Source organism: Diceros bicornis, chromosome X (genome assembly GCF_020826845.1).
Source record: "Diceros bicornis minor isolate mBicDic1 chromosome X, mDicBic1.mat.cur, whole genome shotgun sequence".
Lineage (NCBI taxonomy): Eukaryota > Metazoa > Chordata > Mammalia > Perissodactyla > Rhinocerotidae > Diceros > Diceros bicornis.
Window position 1 is genome coordinate 78,770,067 of NC_080781.1, and position 17,392 is coordinate 78,787,458.

General features: G+C 36.2%; 1 protein-coding gene across 8 annotated transcripts in view; it reads left to right on the top strand.

Moving 5' to 3' along the window:
* The window catches only part of DACH2 (dachshund family transcription factor 2), a 495,523-nt gene that overhangs the window by 228,136 nt on the left and 249,995 nt on the right, over window positions 1-17,392 (top strand). The window lies entirely within an intron of this gene.

Sequence of the window (17,392 nt, forward strand, 5' to 3'; positions counted from 1 at the left end):
TTGTGTGTTGGGGCAGGGATGGGGGGAGCACTGGCCAAACTAGCATTGTCTCAAAGCCTTCTATAGGATGCAGCATACCTGCTTGCTTATATGTCTCAGTAATATTCTTTTGTTTTCAAGGGTTCTGGGCATCTGTGTATCTTGTTCGAGTTATTACTATAGGTTAAAAAGTAGAAAGAAGATGCATTCCTGATAGAGAAACCTTTTGATTAGAAAAGAAGAAAGTGCAGGATGTTATTGTCTTAAATAATGATTCAGTGTTTTTCATTGAACATTGTGATAAACAGTGCTCCCATAAAAATACCAGTTTCAGAAATTAGCATTGAACTTTTTTGATTCTCTAAAAAAGAACCTAAAAGTGCACAAAACACTTAAAAATAAGCTTATTATTTCTCTAATTGAACCTTTAAAAATCATTAAAGCTATTATGTGGTAGAAAATGAATTTAATGACAATGAGATCTTTATACTTTCAATGCTACAAAAAGTTGTAAAGTGTTTTGTAAAAAGTTGTACTGTGTTTTGGGTATTAGGTCCTAGGTAATGCAAAATTATATGAGTAGCAGTCCTTGTCACAGTAGAATTAGAGAGAACAACATGTGAATTAATAATTGCGTTAAAGTCTGATAGAGACTATAATACAAGTACATACAAGGTGCTACAAGATCACAGAAATGGAAGCAACTAAATCAATTAGGCAAGTTGGGTAATGCTCAGAGAGATGGAAACTTTGGAGCTATGTCTTGTAGGCTTAGTGTTGGACAGATGGAGAATGGGGAGAAAAACATTCCGGGTAGAGAAAAGAATATAGAGAGATATACACTGATGAGAAAGAGCCTAGTGTCCTAGGGGGAATAGCAATTAAGTTGAAGATACTGGATCAGAGATTTGAAGTGGGAGACTCATAGGTGATATGGTTAGAGTAGAAAGGGTGGGAAAAGCCTTTTTTTTTTTTTTTTGAGGCAGATCAGCCCTGAGCTAACATCCATGCCAATCCTCCTCTTTTTGCTGAGGAAGATCGGCCCTGAGCTAACATCTATTGCCAATCCTCCGCCTTTTTTTCCCTTTTTCTGCCCAAAGCCCCAGTAGATAGCTGCATGCCATAGTTGCACATCCCTCTAGTTGCTGTATGTGGGACACTGCCTCAGCATGTCCGGATAAGCAGTGTGCGCCTGGGATCCGAACCCGGGCCGCCAGTAGCAGAGCGCGTGCACTTAACCGCTAAGCCACAGGGCCGGCCCCCTAAAGCCAGCTTTTTATTTATCATGTTTAGCAGTTTACGATTTTTTCCTATTGACCAGTGGTTTTCAAAATGTCTTTCAAGGACTTTCCTTACTGGCTGATGTGGAATTGGGGAAGTACTTCCAGGTTCCCCACTTCTGTCTCAGAATTTTACGTGTTCTAGTTCACGTAGAATTTTGTTTAAATAAAAAAACCTGGGCCGGCCTGTGGCTTAGCGGTTAAGTGTGCGCGCTCCGCTACTGGCGGCCCGGGTTCAGATCCCGGGCGCGCACTGATGCACCGCTTCTCGGGCCATGCTGAGGCTGTGTCCCACATATAGCAACTAGAAGGATGTGCAACTATGACATACAACTATCTACTGGGGCTTTGGGGAAAAAAATAAAAAGGAGGAGGATTGGCAATAGATGTTAGCTCAGAGCCAGTCTTCCTCAGCAAAAAGAGGAGGATTAGCACGGATGTTAGCTCAGGGCTGATCTTCCTCACACACACACAAAAAAGCTGGGTAGGTAAAAGGAACCACTGCTAACTAACTGAGCAAATGTTCTAAAAACAATTGCAGTGGAGGATAAATAGCAATGAAGGCAATGAAAGAAAGATGTGTCAGCTGCTATAGTTCAAAGGGAGAGATACTGAGGACCTGAACTAAGGAAAATTCAATAGAATGGAAAAGAGGTTCAGAGTGGTTTAGTAACTAGAATTAATCAAACTTAATAATTGATCAAAATCAAAGGTGAGAGGATGACGTCTAGGATGATTCATGTCTAGCCTGGGTGACAAGTTGGATGATGGGGTGATTAGCTAAGATAGAAAATTTAGGAAAAAACTCAAGCTTTGGGGGCTTAGATAATGATTTTTCAGACTTTAAGTATTTGTAAACAAATTCTGATACAAGAAGAAAGTAGTCTTGTGTATATAAATGAATATAGAAGGGATAACAGTGCCTGAAATATATCTTGGCACTCAATAAATGATAATCTATTTTTTGACTTCTAAAATACATTGACAGAGCCTAGAAATAGTACCATATAAATAATCAGATCTGCATCTTGATTTTGAAGGAATGTGTAGATGAAAGAAAAAAAGGATTTTAAATTGTCTTTAAGCTAATGTACTCTTGAGTAAACTTCAGTACCTTATCTGTTGAGGAAAACCTGTAATATATATTAAGTTCCCATTATGTACCAGGCATGAGTGCTAAATATTTTATATACACTTCATTTAATCTTCATAATAGCTTTATGAATATTGTCTTCATTTTTCAAGTAAATAATATATGGCTCAGTGATTTTAAATTAATTGCTTAAGGTTACAAAGCAATTGAGTGGTAGAACTGGCTTTCAAACCCAGATCTTTTAAACTCCAGGGCCGGCCCCATGGCTTAGCGGTTAAGTGCGTGCGCTCCGCTCCTGGCGGCCCGGGTTCGGATCCTGCGCGCGCACCGACGCACTGCTTCTCTGGCCATGCTGAGGCCGCGTCTCACATACAGCAACTAGAAGGATGTGCAGCTATGACATACAACTATCTACTGGGGCTTTGGGGGAAAAATAAATAAATTAATTAAAAAAATTAAAAAAAATATATATATGGCTCAGTGATTTTAAATTAATTGCTTAAGGTTACAAAGCAATTGAGTGGTAGAACTGGGTTTCAAACCCAGATCTTTTAAACTCCAGAGCCCATATTCCTTCATCATTATCCTGATGTCTTTAGTACATGTGACAATCCAGTTTGAGGCTTTCATCTCCTTCTAATTTACTTGGCATATATACTTCACCTCCTACAAGATAGTGGAGCCTCCTTCCTTGGATTAGAGCCTTGGCCTTCCCTCTTACAAGTTGGAGTTACCACAATAAGAGCCATTGAAACAAAACTTCTCAATTCACCCTTTGCTTGTGCCTAGAATGAGATGATAGAGATAGATAAGGGATTGAGTAGGGAAAGGCATGAGCACTTCTGTCTAAAAGACAGATAGCAGAAAAAACATTAAACAGGGGAAGGAGGAGGAATCTGCACAGCTCTACGGTAATTCCTCTCCTTAGTTTACAAGAATTTATTTTACATGCCTGAGAATATTCTACTCACCTATATTTAAATATAAGAATAAAAATACTCTGTCAAGGCAAGTAGAAATAATTCTGGGATTATGCATTATTTTGGATTAGACACACCACTTCGCTCCTCCATTGGCGAAGATAATTGAGATAGAATCAATTCTCAATTTAGCTATCAGCAAGTTTCATATTTGACATTATACTTACTATGCATTACAAACTTAACCTTTATTAATTTTATTTAAAAGTACTTTTGAAGAATTCAGCTAAATTTTTTTTTTTTGTGAGGAAGATCAGCCCTGAGGTAACATCCATGCTAATCCTTCTCTTTTTGCTGAGGAAGATCAGCCCTGAGCTAACATCTATTGCCAATCCTCCTCCTGTTTTTCCCTTTTTCTCCCCAAAGCCCCAGTAGATAGTTGTATGTCATAGTCGCACATCCTTCTAGTTGCTGTATGTGGGACGCGGCCTCAGCATGGCCGGACAAGTGGTGGGTTGGTGTGTGCCCGGGATCCAAACCTGCGCCGCCAGTAGTGGAGCCCGCACACTCAACCGCTAAGTCACGGGGCAGGCCCCTCAGCTAGTATTTTTAATATGGTCTGTTATGGGTTGAGAATTATCCTTTTTTTTCCAAATGATTGTTGAAATGTGTTCCAGTACTTTCTGGTTTCAGGTCCTTATGTCTCAAAATACTTTTTTTTTGGAAAGAAAGAGATAATGTTATATAGCTGTGTATAATTTTATATACAACTGACAAATTAATTATGGAAAAGAGTCTGCTGCAACCTTCTGTTTCAATGTCATATGTGTGGAGAAACCCCTTTGAACCCTGCTAAGTTTGCCTAAGTAATGGAACTTGTTCTATATTTGTTTATATTTTTTCTTTCCATTTATAACTTGAAAATGGGTTTAAAGGTAACAAAATAGAATGATTATGGTGTCTCTTTTCAGATACTGTGATGTTCTGTATATTATTTTTGCTTTTAAATTGTTGTTTTCCCTCCAGCAGTTGTAAGCAAAAAAATGCAAGTGAAAAGATTTAGAAATTGTTACGGCATCATCCTTAGATTTATTTAAGAAGAGTTCTCAATTTATTCATATAGCTTGACATGTAAATCTTTTAAAATGCATAATAATATCAGTTTTATGCTATATGTTTTATCTGCTTAGCATAAGGGTAATTTATTTTAATTTCTATTTTATATGATTTTATTTACTTTTTTGATTTGTATATATTTTTTTATTTCAAAGATGTTTATTTTACTCTTGGTTATATTTCCCCCCAAAATGGAACCTGATTCATTCAAACTCAACTAATTCAGAATTTGAGATAATTCAGGCAGTGACTATGCTAAAGTCTCTAGTATTAATAAAAGTACTTTATTTAGGGGCCGGCCTGGTGGTGCAGCGGTTAAGTGTGCACGCCTGCTGCAGCGGCCTGGGGTTCGCAGGTTCGGATCCCGGGTGCACACTGATGCACTGCTTGTCAAGCCATGCTGTGGCGGTGTCCCATATAAAGTAGAGGAAGATGGGCATGGATGTTAGCCCAGGGCCAGTTTTCTTCAGCAAAAAAGAGGAGGATTGGCATTGGATGTTAGCTCAGGGCTAATCTTCCTCACAAACAAAAAAAACGTACCTTATTTAGCAAATTAAAACTATAAACAATAAATGTATATGTGTGTGTGTGTGAATGTGCATGGGTGTAAGGTCATTAAAATACTTGGGAGGTTTAAATGTACTTAGGTACCTAAAAATTACTTTAGCAAGATCTGTTTCTATACAAATAATCAACATACTAATTACTGATGATGTCTTTATTCACTAAGATAGGACCCATAGGATCTATTCTTGACAATATTGTCTGATGTTCACTTAGATATTATATCTATATAACTACAGACAGAGATATAGTATCTATCTATGTATCTATGTATCTATGTATATCCATCTCTATTTATAGATAAAGATATATATGCTTAATTCTTTTCCTGTGACATATAACTCTGACATATATTTATTGAACATCTATATTGCACCAAACAATATGAGAAAACATTACAATACATTAAAATAAAATTCATTTTGTGAGTCAGAGTTTTCTCCAACTCCATCCAGCCGTTTCCCTAGTTGTTATAAAATGATGAAGTTTGACTCTGTTTTGCCTTCATATATTGAACTGCTGATATTGTCATCTCATGTTTCTGTCTCTGTTCCTATTGTATAATTCATATCCTAATTCCCTGATAGCACAATACATAATAATCCTGTTTTCTAGTATTTTCTGTAAAATCTTTTGGGCTATAGGGGGAAAAAGAAGAGGGAATATTATCCCTATCTTGCTCTGCAGCTCTGCAGAAGTGCTAATATCCCTGGATCATACTGAAAGGATGGATTAGTTGTGTGTGCCTTTGAATTTCCCCAAAGATGACTGCTCCCCTTTCCTCAGCTTATGAAGCATTTCGAATAGACAGATGTGGAATTTGGCCTGAGAGAGATTTAAACTGACAGCTTACAAGGAAGTAATGAAGTGCTTCAGACGAAATTCCTGTAGTGTTCATTCCTTAAAAGGTAGTGGATTGTTCAGCTGTTTTTTCTTCTAGCTCTATTGTAGCAAAATACTTTTAGGAATTTCAGCTGCCATCCAAGTCCCCGAGTAACTTGAGCCTGTGAAGAATCCAATCCAGTAATAGTAGCTATAACACTCAACTCAGCATTGGCAGAGCCATAAGTAGCATCCTGTCAAGTCTTGGCAGTGTGATGTTAACTTCATGATATGATATAATGCCAATTAGCCTGATTGCATCATTGGAATCAGTGTCCCTCCCTTTTCACGATGTGTTTCATATTCTTACTTAGTATGGATGCTAAGAAGTGGTCATAAAGAGGACAGAGAGACCCTAGGCCATTCTTTTGCGTGTGTAAAAGGGAGAGATCAATTTAGAAAAAAAAAAACAAACCAACGTCTTCGATGGTTGACTTAAAAACATTTCTGTTTCTATGACTATTTGGGGGTTTTTCAATGAGTAGTATTGTAAAGCATGCTTCATGTCACACAAGTGGTAACTGCTTTTATGTCATTACATTTTCCTTAAGTTATTTCTTGTGTGTTCAGGAAGAACCATTGGCCTAATAGGAGCCAGAAGTTAGGTTAGTAATATTTCCTAACATAGAGTGGAGTTTAGACTAACATGCAATTACAATTTCCCAACTAAATAAAAGGTTTAACTATATCAGTTTAATAACAAGAACTCCATTCATTGTATTGGCTGAATCTGGGTTTCCCAAACCCCACTTGCTGTGTTAATGTCTGTCAGTACTTTTTCTCTATACGTATTATAGTTATTTTAACCTAAAAATGTCTTCATCCAATTTTTTCAGACTCCTGCCAATAATTTTTGTCCTGCTGGTGGCCCATAGAGCAGAAGCCATTGCTTATTTCCAACGTGGGTGGAGGGGAAAACTTGGAATTTAAGCAAACATTACAAGACAATGGTGATGGTGATGATGATGATGACGACGATGATAATGATGATGATGTTAATGATGATGATAAGCTATATAGTGTTTTATAAAGCACTCCCACATCTTTAATGAATGTCTATGTGTATGCATGTAGCTAAACTTTAAGTTTAAAAGGAACGATTTTCAAATGTTTTCTCATTTGATACTCTCAGCAATGCTGTAACTTAGCATTAATATTTCTGATTAGCAGATAAAGAAAATGAATTTTCAAGGAGTTAAATGACTTCCTCCAAATTTCAAGATAGTATGGACTGGAGCCAGAATTTCAAAGTCTGGGTCTCTTGACCATTAATACCATACTTTTACAAATACACTGAACTATATCTTTTATGCAAACACTTGGTATTGAAAATTTAGGCTATAAATCTTCAGGATCATATAAGAACTGCTTAAGTTAAATATGAGAGATAAGATGTCTGCTGTTTCGGAAGTAGGAAGTTCTTGGAATAATCCATGTAATTAATCATTGGTGATTGTATAACTTCAACAAAATAAAACTTTGATCGTTTCTTTTTCTTTTTTGATCATTCTTATAGTAGTTTACAGTGTGGGGCAGCTAGTATAATTAGATGTGGCTATAATTTTTCTTTCCAAAAAATATAAAAACAATCTTCTGAATGATTGCAACCTACTTTTCCTGTAGAGAAAGTAACAGTTATAAATTGTTTCTTGTGACAATTCTTGAGTGAATTACTTTGATATATATGGCTAATGAATTAATATGATTAAGTTAATGAGAAATAGAAATGTTGCCAAACTCCACTAGTCCGGCTGCAATGCTGCTCCACATTTACAGTTCTAGTTTCCCCCTGTGTTGAGAGGATCACTGGTGACTACACACTGTCATTGTGATAAATGATATACCCCACAGTGCCCTGCTTTCCATCTGGTCAATCCTCAAACCATCCCCAAATGAGAGATCTCATAAAAATCACATAGTCACAAGCCAAGTCTAGTGGCTTATAGAAAGACACATTTGCATCTCCAGGGCCCATCCCCCAACCCCGTTTTCCCCATCATACACAACTTACATGAAATGAAATACACAACTCTTCACCTACCACATGTGTCACTCCTTCAGTGTCTGCTCTTTATGCTGGCTTGCTTTTTCCCAGAGAAGAAAGAGTACATTTAAATAGCACAATAAAACTTTCCATTGTACAATATGCCTGACAGATGATAAGCTACCTTGTCACTACTTTATTTTATTGGAGGCAGTGGCTGGTTGTGTTGAAATAAGCCATTATATTAAAGCATGTAGTTAGGTTAATCAAAAAATATTCAGTATAGTTATTAAAAAATATATTGAGTATCAATCATTCAAGGAACCCTACAGAGCAAAATGCATTTCCTATCATTTTCTATTAAAGAGGTAAAGGGTATTAAGATTTAGCATCTATAGGCATCATCTTCATATTGTGACCAGAAATAAATAACAAAAAGTAGCCTTAATACCTGGTTCCCATCTTTAAAAAAATCTATAGACTGTAACATATTCTGCCTTTATTATCAACCAAAAGTTGGGGGTAAGGATCAGTTACTGTGGTGTCGATGGTGGTGAAAATGTTTTGTGTGACTTCTTGGCTCCCCTTTTTGCAATGTATAAACCCTGGATCATGTTTTGAACTCATTTTATTTATATTCAATGTAGGCAAAATCCTGAGAGATCTCAAAATGGCATTTTTTTTTTCCTAAGGAAGATTCGCCCTGTGCTAACATCTATTGCCAATCTTCCTCTTTTTGCTGAGGAAGATTTGCCCTGGGCTAACATCTGTGCCAATCTTCCTCTATTTTGTATGTGGGTCGTCACCACAGCATGGCCGCTGATGAGTGGTGTAGGTCTGTGCCTGGGAACCAAACCTGGGCCACCGAAGCATAGTGCACCAAACTTAACCACTAGGCCGTGGGGCTGACCCCCAAAATGGTGAAATTTTTATTGTACATTTGTACACACTCCTGAGTCTATGTAGATAATGCCAAACTGTAGAGCTTAAAAATGTTATTAATATATGCTTTTCCTCTCTGAGTGCTCATTTAATCCTTTTAATGTACACCTGAAAGTGCCAGATGAGAGTTTTTAAAAAATCTTTCTGTAAAATAAATCTGGGTTAGCAAATCATATGACATACTTCTTACATGATCATTAGAAATAAAACTTAGAATTCTGACTTTAAATGACAACATAAAATGGGCCAGTTAAACTTTGGCTCAGTTTTCTCTTTTCTCTGAATCCTCAAAAGTAGTGATATTTTCTTTTCAATAGTGTTACTCGTATAACCTAAGAATCAACAGAGAAAGATTATCTTTTTAATCTTACAAAAGACCCTTTTCCCCTTGCACCCTACGTGAAGGTAGGTGAAGTTACTTAAATCACTGTAATAAACATAAATAAAATGGGCCATACAGGATAGCAATGAATATTAAATTGAAATCAGGGTAAGAAAGGAAAGGGAGTTTCTCATAATAGGACTAACATTGGGTAAAAAGGAGCAATTGGTAATACAGTCATGTGTCACTTAATGATGGGGATACATTCTGAGAAAGGCTTTGTTAGGTAATTTCGTCCTTGGGTGAACATCATAGAGTGTACTTACACAAACCTAGATGGTATAGCCTACTACACACCTAGGCTATATGGTACAGCCTATTGCTCCTAGGCTACAAACCTGTACAGCGTGTTACTGTACCAAATACTGTAGGCAGTTGTAACACAATGGTAAGTACTTGTGTATCTAAACCTAGTTTACTTGCCTAAACATAGATCTAAACATAGAAGAGGTACAATAAAAATATGGTATAAAAGATAAAAAACAGTACACCTGTATAGGGCACTTACCATGAATGGAGCTTGCAGGACTGGAAGTTGCTCTGGGTGAGTCAGTGAGTGAGTGGTGAGAGAATGTGAAGGCCTAGGACGTTACTATACACCACTGTAGACTTTATAAACACTGCACACTTAGGTTACACTAAATTTATAAAATAACATTTTCTTTCTTCAGTAATAAATTAACCTTAGCTTACTGTAACTTTTTTACTTTATAAACTTTTTAATTTTTTTAACTTTTTTGACTCTTTTGTAATAACACTTAGCTTAAAACACAAACACGTTGTACAACTGTACAAAAATATGTTCTTTCTTTTTTTTTTTTTTTGGTGAGGGAGATCAGCCCTGAGCTAACATCCAATGCCAATCCTCCTCTTTTTGCTGAGGAAGATTGGTCCTGGGCTAACATCTGTGCCCATCTTCCTCTACTTTATATGGGACACTGCTACAGCATGGCTGACACGTGATGCATCGGTGTGTGCCTAGGATCCGAACCTGCAAACCCTGGGCTGCCACAGCGGAGCACGCGAACTTAACCGCTATGCCACTGGGCCAGCCCCTGTTCTTTCCTTATATCCTTATTCTATAAGTTTTTTTCTATTTTTGCAATTTTTCTTTCTTTATTTTTTTAGTTTTTAAACTTTTTGTTAAAAACTAAGACACATACACACACATTAGCCTAGGCCCACAGAGGGTCAGGATCATCACTAACACTGTCCTCCACCTCCACACCTTGTCACACTGGAAGGTCTTCAGGGGCAATAACACACATGGAGCTCTCATCTCCTATGATAACAATGCCTTCTTCTGAAAACCTCCTGAAGGACCTGAAGGTTTGTTTACACCAGCATCACCACAAACATGTGAGTAATGCCTTGTGCTATGATGTTACAATGGCTAAAGTGTTAATGGGTGATAGGAATTTTTCAGCTTCACTATAATCTCATGGGACCACTGTCGTATATGCGGTTTGTTGTTGAGTGAAACGTCATTATGTGGTGCATGACTGTAATCAGCTGGTGGTTAGAAGGTCATCATATACATCTGTGGATTGCTGCCTGTGTATCATTATTTGAAAAAGACAGAAAGGCCGTTGCTACAAATACACACTTTTAAAAAAGTTTTTTTGTGGCATAACTGGAATAGAATAAACTACATATTTAAGTGTGCAATTTGATGTTTTGACATATGTGCATACCCACGAGACCATCATCACAATCAAGACAGCGAGCATATCCATTTCTTCCTAGTGCCCCATACCCCCTTCCCTGTCTGCCTCCCAGGCAACCATTGATCTGCTTTCTGTGACTATCGTTTGTTTTTTCCTAAGTTTTTTATGAAGAGAATCATAAACTATGCATTATTTTTTGTCTGACTTCTTTCACTTAGCATAATTATTTTGAGATTCCAAATTTTTGTGTGCATTAATAGTTCTTTCATTTTTATTGCTGAGTAGTATTCCATGGTGTGGATGTACCATAGTTTATTTAAATCTTTCCCTCTTGTAAACATTTGAGTTGTTTCCAACTTTTTGGCTATTATGAATGACATTGCTTTAAGTTTTTGTTTACACATTTTCATGCGGATATGTGTTTTCACTTTTCTTGAATAAATATGAGAATAGGATTACTTGGTTGTATGGTAAATGTATGCTTAAGTTTACAGGAAACTTTAAAACTATTTTCCAAACTTGTTGTACCCTCTTACATTCCCATCAGCAGTGTATGTATGAGAGTTCCAGGTTCCATATCATTGCCAACACTTGGTATGGTTGGCCTTAGAAATACATTCTTTAACAACCTATCCCTGAATCCTAAATTCAAGCATTTGCACCAAATACTGTCTCCTGTTTAAGGGTGAATCCTTGGGTTAAGGTAAGTCATACTGATACCGAACCAAGTGGGCTCGCCTCCTGGTGAGTTAAATAGGACTCTACAGTGGAACTTGTCTCACAAAGTAAAGTGTATTTGCAGCAAATAGGAGGCCACGAGGAATCATTTCCAAAGTCATGGCATCCCTGAACAAAGGAAAGCAGGAACTTTTATTTGGTTGGGGAATGAATATTCAAAAGGGAGAGGCGGGTATTCACTTGCACATGCTCAGTTGAAGAACATGCTTCCACATAATAAGGCCTAAGCTCCTCCTGGAGAGATCTTTGCATTAAAGATAAGGCAAAGGTAATGGGCACAGCTCTTGTGGTGAGGCTTGGTCAGTTTCAGGATGACTGGTGGTTACATCTCCCTCCAGTGCCTCGCTTGGTCAGTTTCAGGATAGCTGGTGGTTACATCTCCTTAACACACAAAAGGAAAAGAAACAACTTGGAAAAACAGTTAATTGCTTCCAAACCCACCTTTGAGTATCTCTAGGCACCTAGTCGGTGACAAGGCTTTGCTCAATTATGTGACCTTAGTGTAAATGGGTATTCATCTCTGCCTAAGTGCAGGTTTATAGTCAATGAGGAATGGAGACTGAGGACCAGGGTGAAGGACATATCCTTTGTGGGTGATCAGTGGTTTGTTTCTGTGCAGCATCATGGACCTTGACATTGTGAAGAGGAACAAAAGATGGGGCAGGGGAGAGAAGCTAATGACAGAAAAAGTGGAAAGGTGACCAAAATAAGCTCTTCTTATTTCATAGTTTTGCCTAGAGTCAGCCTAGGGTAGAAATAGACAAATATTTGCAAGCTGAAAGTTAGAATCATACTTTTTATGACTTTGTTATTTCACACAGTTGGCTTTCTGATCAGGATCATACTTGAAAGCTGAAATAGATATTTCTGGGCAAAAAAAAGCAGCAACTTCCTACAAGACTAAAGAAGAAAAATAATTTTCTTTGAATTCACTTATAGGAAGAGCTTTATGAAAAGAGCATACACTTTGGGCTTAGGCACTTTGGTCACAAGGAATAAAAGACTTAAGTCTAGTTTTCCAGGAAAAAACTCTCAAGATATTACACCTCATTGTGAAAATTTGAGTCAAATTAAAAGCTTAATTAAAATAACTAGATAAGTGGATTAATAAATGGCAAAGAACATTGTCCTTAAACTGTGAGAAATGTGTGGTATTCCATCACACTATCAAAGTAAAACCAAAATGTGAGGTCAAACATTTTCTAGTGTGTATTTTAGTGAAGAATATATGATTTATGGAAGTGGACCTTTTCATTTTCAGAGCATAGCTTCGATGTCTATTACTTTTTTTTTAACTTGTGTCCCAGGCTGATGTTTGAGATCTCTACATTTGGTTTTATTTTAGGACCAGAGTATCTGTTGAGAGTTTTGTGAAAGATAACTAAAATGACCAAGGGCATGGAAAGGCTTGCATATGAAGCGAGCTAAAAATGAATGCCTTTAGGCAAGATAGATAAAATTTAAAAGGGCATACAGTTTAAGTACATTAAGCCATTAAAGACATGCACTGAGTGATTGAAGACCTGTTCACTAGTTTAAAGAATATGAAATAAATATCTTGAAGATTGGAGGAGAAAATAGGAGTAATACATGCAAACTTGACAGCCTGAAAGGGAGAGACAGATATTGATTTTCTGGTTTAAAAGTTTGTTTATTACAATTGTGGTCCAGTCCAATTTCTGTTAGAACTTATTGAGATAACAGTCAGAGAGAGTGATTAAGAAACCTCAGGGATGTTCATGATAAGCCCATTTGTTTCCAAAGGTGACAGCTGTTGAAGTTAATGATCACAATTTCCCACATGTTATCCTTGGGTGTCCTGTTAGAGATAGAACGAAAGAAAAGTCTATCTTTTTATGACTTTTCTTGCATTGTTCATTTCTAAAGGGATAGCATTGTTTAAATGAGGTATGTAAAATAAAGTTCTTTTTTCCTTTTGTATGTCTTTTGAGGAATTCCAGCTAAAACCATACATTTGCCTTTGTATAAGTTTCTTCATTCGACCAGCAATGAACCATCCTTTAATAACTTACATTACTCCAATTAATTTTATATTAGTATTTTCAACAAATAATAACTGAAATTTTCAGATAGCTTCTACAGATATATTGTGTTTTTTCAAAATTAAACATAAAAATTAGCTAAAGATAAAACACATAGCTTTCATAATTGTGTCCTTATTTAAAATCCTAAAAGGACGTTAACAGTAGTCCTACTTGTAGTCAACAGATAAGCCCTCGTCTAACACTTCTGATCTTTCAGAAATACAGATCTCTTATGATCTCTTGCTTGAAACTCTTCTAAGCCATTTCATTGACAGCAAAATAAAGTTCAAATTCCTTAACATGGAAAAAAGAGTCTTTCTGATCCTGCCTCAGCATAACTTTCTATGCTCACCTCCCACAACTCCTTCCTCAAATACCGTGTACTATATGGCCTCATTAAATTTCTCTCTATTCAGATACACATGATCTTTCACACATCCACGACTTTGTGTATGCCCTTTCCTCTGGTCTGCCCTATTTATGAAGGTGAGCAGAAGCTTATTATCAATACAGAATCTCTTTTGACATGGGAATTTCTGAATTAGTATAGCAAGTATAAATTAATATACAATTATTTTATTCTCTTTAAAATAAAAATAAGATACTTGAATAGTGTGACCATTTCTGTGAATTTACTATGATTTAGTATTTAAAATTTACCATCAAATTCTTTCAACAAAATTACTTAATGAATAATTGTTGAACACCAAGTACATTTTCGACTCTTACAAGCTGTTTGGTGTCACTTATTGTATGCCATTTTAAGGTTTTGATTCCAGAATGGCAGAATTAAGGATGCAAGATAAATCTAATGATATCTCTGGCATGTCAAATGTATGCAAAAGCAAGAACTTCTATGATGACATCTCCATTGATTTGATTACTTGAAAAAGCCACTGCCAACCTTCGTGGACTCCTAGGAATTACTACACATGTTCTGCTACCAAGAAAAATGGACCGACAACTTGAGACTGTTAAAAGTAGTCTCGAACATTGATTCATCTGCTAGAAGATTCCCTAATAACCTCATTACTTTTCATTTTTAATTTATTGATTTGAAGCCTCAGTCACTTGTCTGCAGTGTCTCATGACAGAATTGGGGAGATCATCTGGAAGGCAAGTAGAAATCAAAGATGGTGGGAGGGAAAATACCCCAAGATGAAGCTTCACCACAGAATGGCGACAGTTGTATGGAACTATAGGAAGAAAGGGAAGAAGTTAATTGGCCATTCGTATTTGTCTAGTTGGGAAAAATTGTGGGTTGCATGCGGTGTTTCTGTTCATAAGATAAACAACCTAAGTGCCTATCAAGGGACGAATGGATAAAGAAGATGTGGTGTATATACACAATGGAATACTACTCAGCCATAAGAAACGATGAAATCCAGCCATTTGTGACAACATGGATGGACATTGAGTGTATTATGCTAAGTGAAATAAGTCAGAGGAAGAAGGTCAAATACTGTATGATCTCACTCATAAGTAGAAGATAAAAACAACAACAAACAAACACTTAGAGACAGACATTGGATTGGCGGTTACCAGAGGGGAAGGGGGGAGGAAGGAGGGCAAAATGGATGATTAGGCACATGTGTGTGGTGATGGATTGTAATTAGTATTTGGGTGGTGAACATGATGTAATCTACACAGAAATAGAAGAATAATGATGTACACCTGAAATTTATAGGATGTTATAAACCAATGTGACTGCAATAAAATAAAAATAAAAAAATAAAGTTAACCTCTATTAAAACAAAAACAAAAAAGAAAACTGAAAAATTATTTCTGAATTTTATCATCTGATTGACTATAGTAGGACCACAAAAGAATATATAAGGAATTAACAAATTCCTTTGAAACAAATTCGTTTGAAAGGGACAATGCTGTCTTCTCTTTCATTAACCTTCTTCCGTATCAACTGAACAAAAATAAAACACCTATGTGCATTGAAGACTGTACTGCTAAACAGTTTGTAAACTAGCCCTACTGGTCAAACCATATTCGACTAGAGCTAAATCATGCATTATATTATACTTATCTTTCTTTCCAGACTTGTAAGTACTCCCCTCCCTTTCTGTGGCTGATCCATCCAGGAATTAAACTCTATTTCATGTAGCCTCATACTCTACTAAAATGCTTTCTCTTTTTTAATCATTTATTTTCCTTTATGGATCTTCAGTATTTGACTGTGCCTCCTTCTTCTTGATAACCTGTATGCTTTTGGCTTTATGATTGTATGCTACTCCCAATTTTTCTCTTAACCTGCCCCATTTTCTGCTTACTTTATTTTTCATACCTTTTAAATGTTATTTGAAGCAACTTAATAACTGCTTGTTAGTTTAAATTGAATTTATCTTTTTTCAAAATAATTAGTCTTAAATTTTCAATTTCTCCTCTAAAATTTACATTGATCCTCAACTAAATATACAACAAAGAAATCCAGTTATCTGATTACATTGAACATGTTTATAATTTTCCCATCACATACAAATTTCCTTAGTATAAGCAAAGAGATGGAAAGGAGAGCCAATATGTAGACATTTCTCAATTAATTGTGATATTCAAAACAACACATAATTAGAAGTTATTCATAGCTCTGTTTGGAAAGCATTGTTTTAATTTTTTTGAGGTGAAAGTAGTAAATTCATCCGTATAATGTCTTGTTTATTCAACTCATTCATTTAGCATTTAGTCATTTAGCATTCTAGTGCCTAGAAATGTAGATTTAATGTTTCATGTGACATGACCCCTGCCTTCAAAGAACTTACCCTCCAGATTGGGAGAGTGTCCCAATAAATAAGCAGTCATGAGGTAATTTTATTTAAGTCTCTTTGCGTATGAAAGAGAGGACCCCATGAAAGAGATAAAGAATATTTCAGACCAAAGAAATAATTATCTCGTAGAAATCTCTGAATGTATACAGAAACAAAGGAGTTTACCAGAACAAGCAGGCGGGGCACATCTCTATGAGTATAAGTATAATGAAGGCAAAATGGAGAGAGTGATGGCATACCTTCCAAAAGAAAGACATCAGTGTTCATAATAGCTGTGAGTCCTTTTGAGGACAGCTCCAGAAAGAATATCTTGAGGGTATCACCTTCCCATTTATAATAACTTGAAACTGTTTATTTTGTTGTTGATGATGATTACTCTTTTAAGTGTGCATGGTACTTTAGAGATTTTAAAGATATTTTGGTGACTATTACCACATTAAATCCTTCAAGGTAGACAGAGTGTAGTCTTTATCTTAACATTTTTGCTGATGAAGAAACTGAGGCCTAGAGAAGTTAAATGATTTGCTCAAGAGTACATAGTTAATAGTAGTAGAATCAAAATAGAAATGTAACTTTTCTGACTCCATGTCTAGTGCTCTGAAAATGACAGAGTGAAAACTGCTATACTGAGAACTGAGTGAATGCGTTTAAATGTGATACACATAAGGATGTTATATGACTAGCACTATCACTGAGCATATTACTCTTTCTTTTCTGTGCCTGACTTTCCTCATCTGTAAAATGAAGACAGTAATAGAGTTGGCCTTATAAGTGTATGTGTGTTGTAAGAGTTAAATGACTTTATGCATGTAAATAACTTAGCATGCTGTCTTGCATAATAAGCATTGAATAATGGTCAGCTATTACTATCATTTTTATTATTTGGGAAATCTGACTTAAAATCATGTAACCGTGGCATAAAGATACTATATTACAGTTGAGCCATCTGAAAGAGGTCTTTCCATCTACAACTTAACTTGGGAGGTTTAAAAATCAGTGAAAATAATGTATTAAAAACGTGAATGA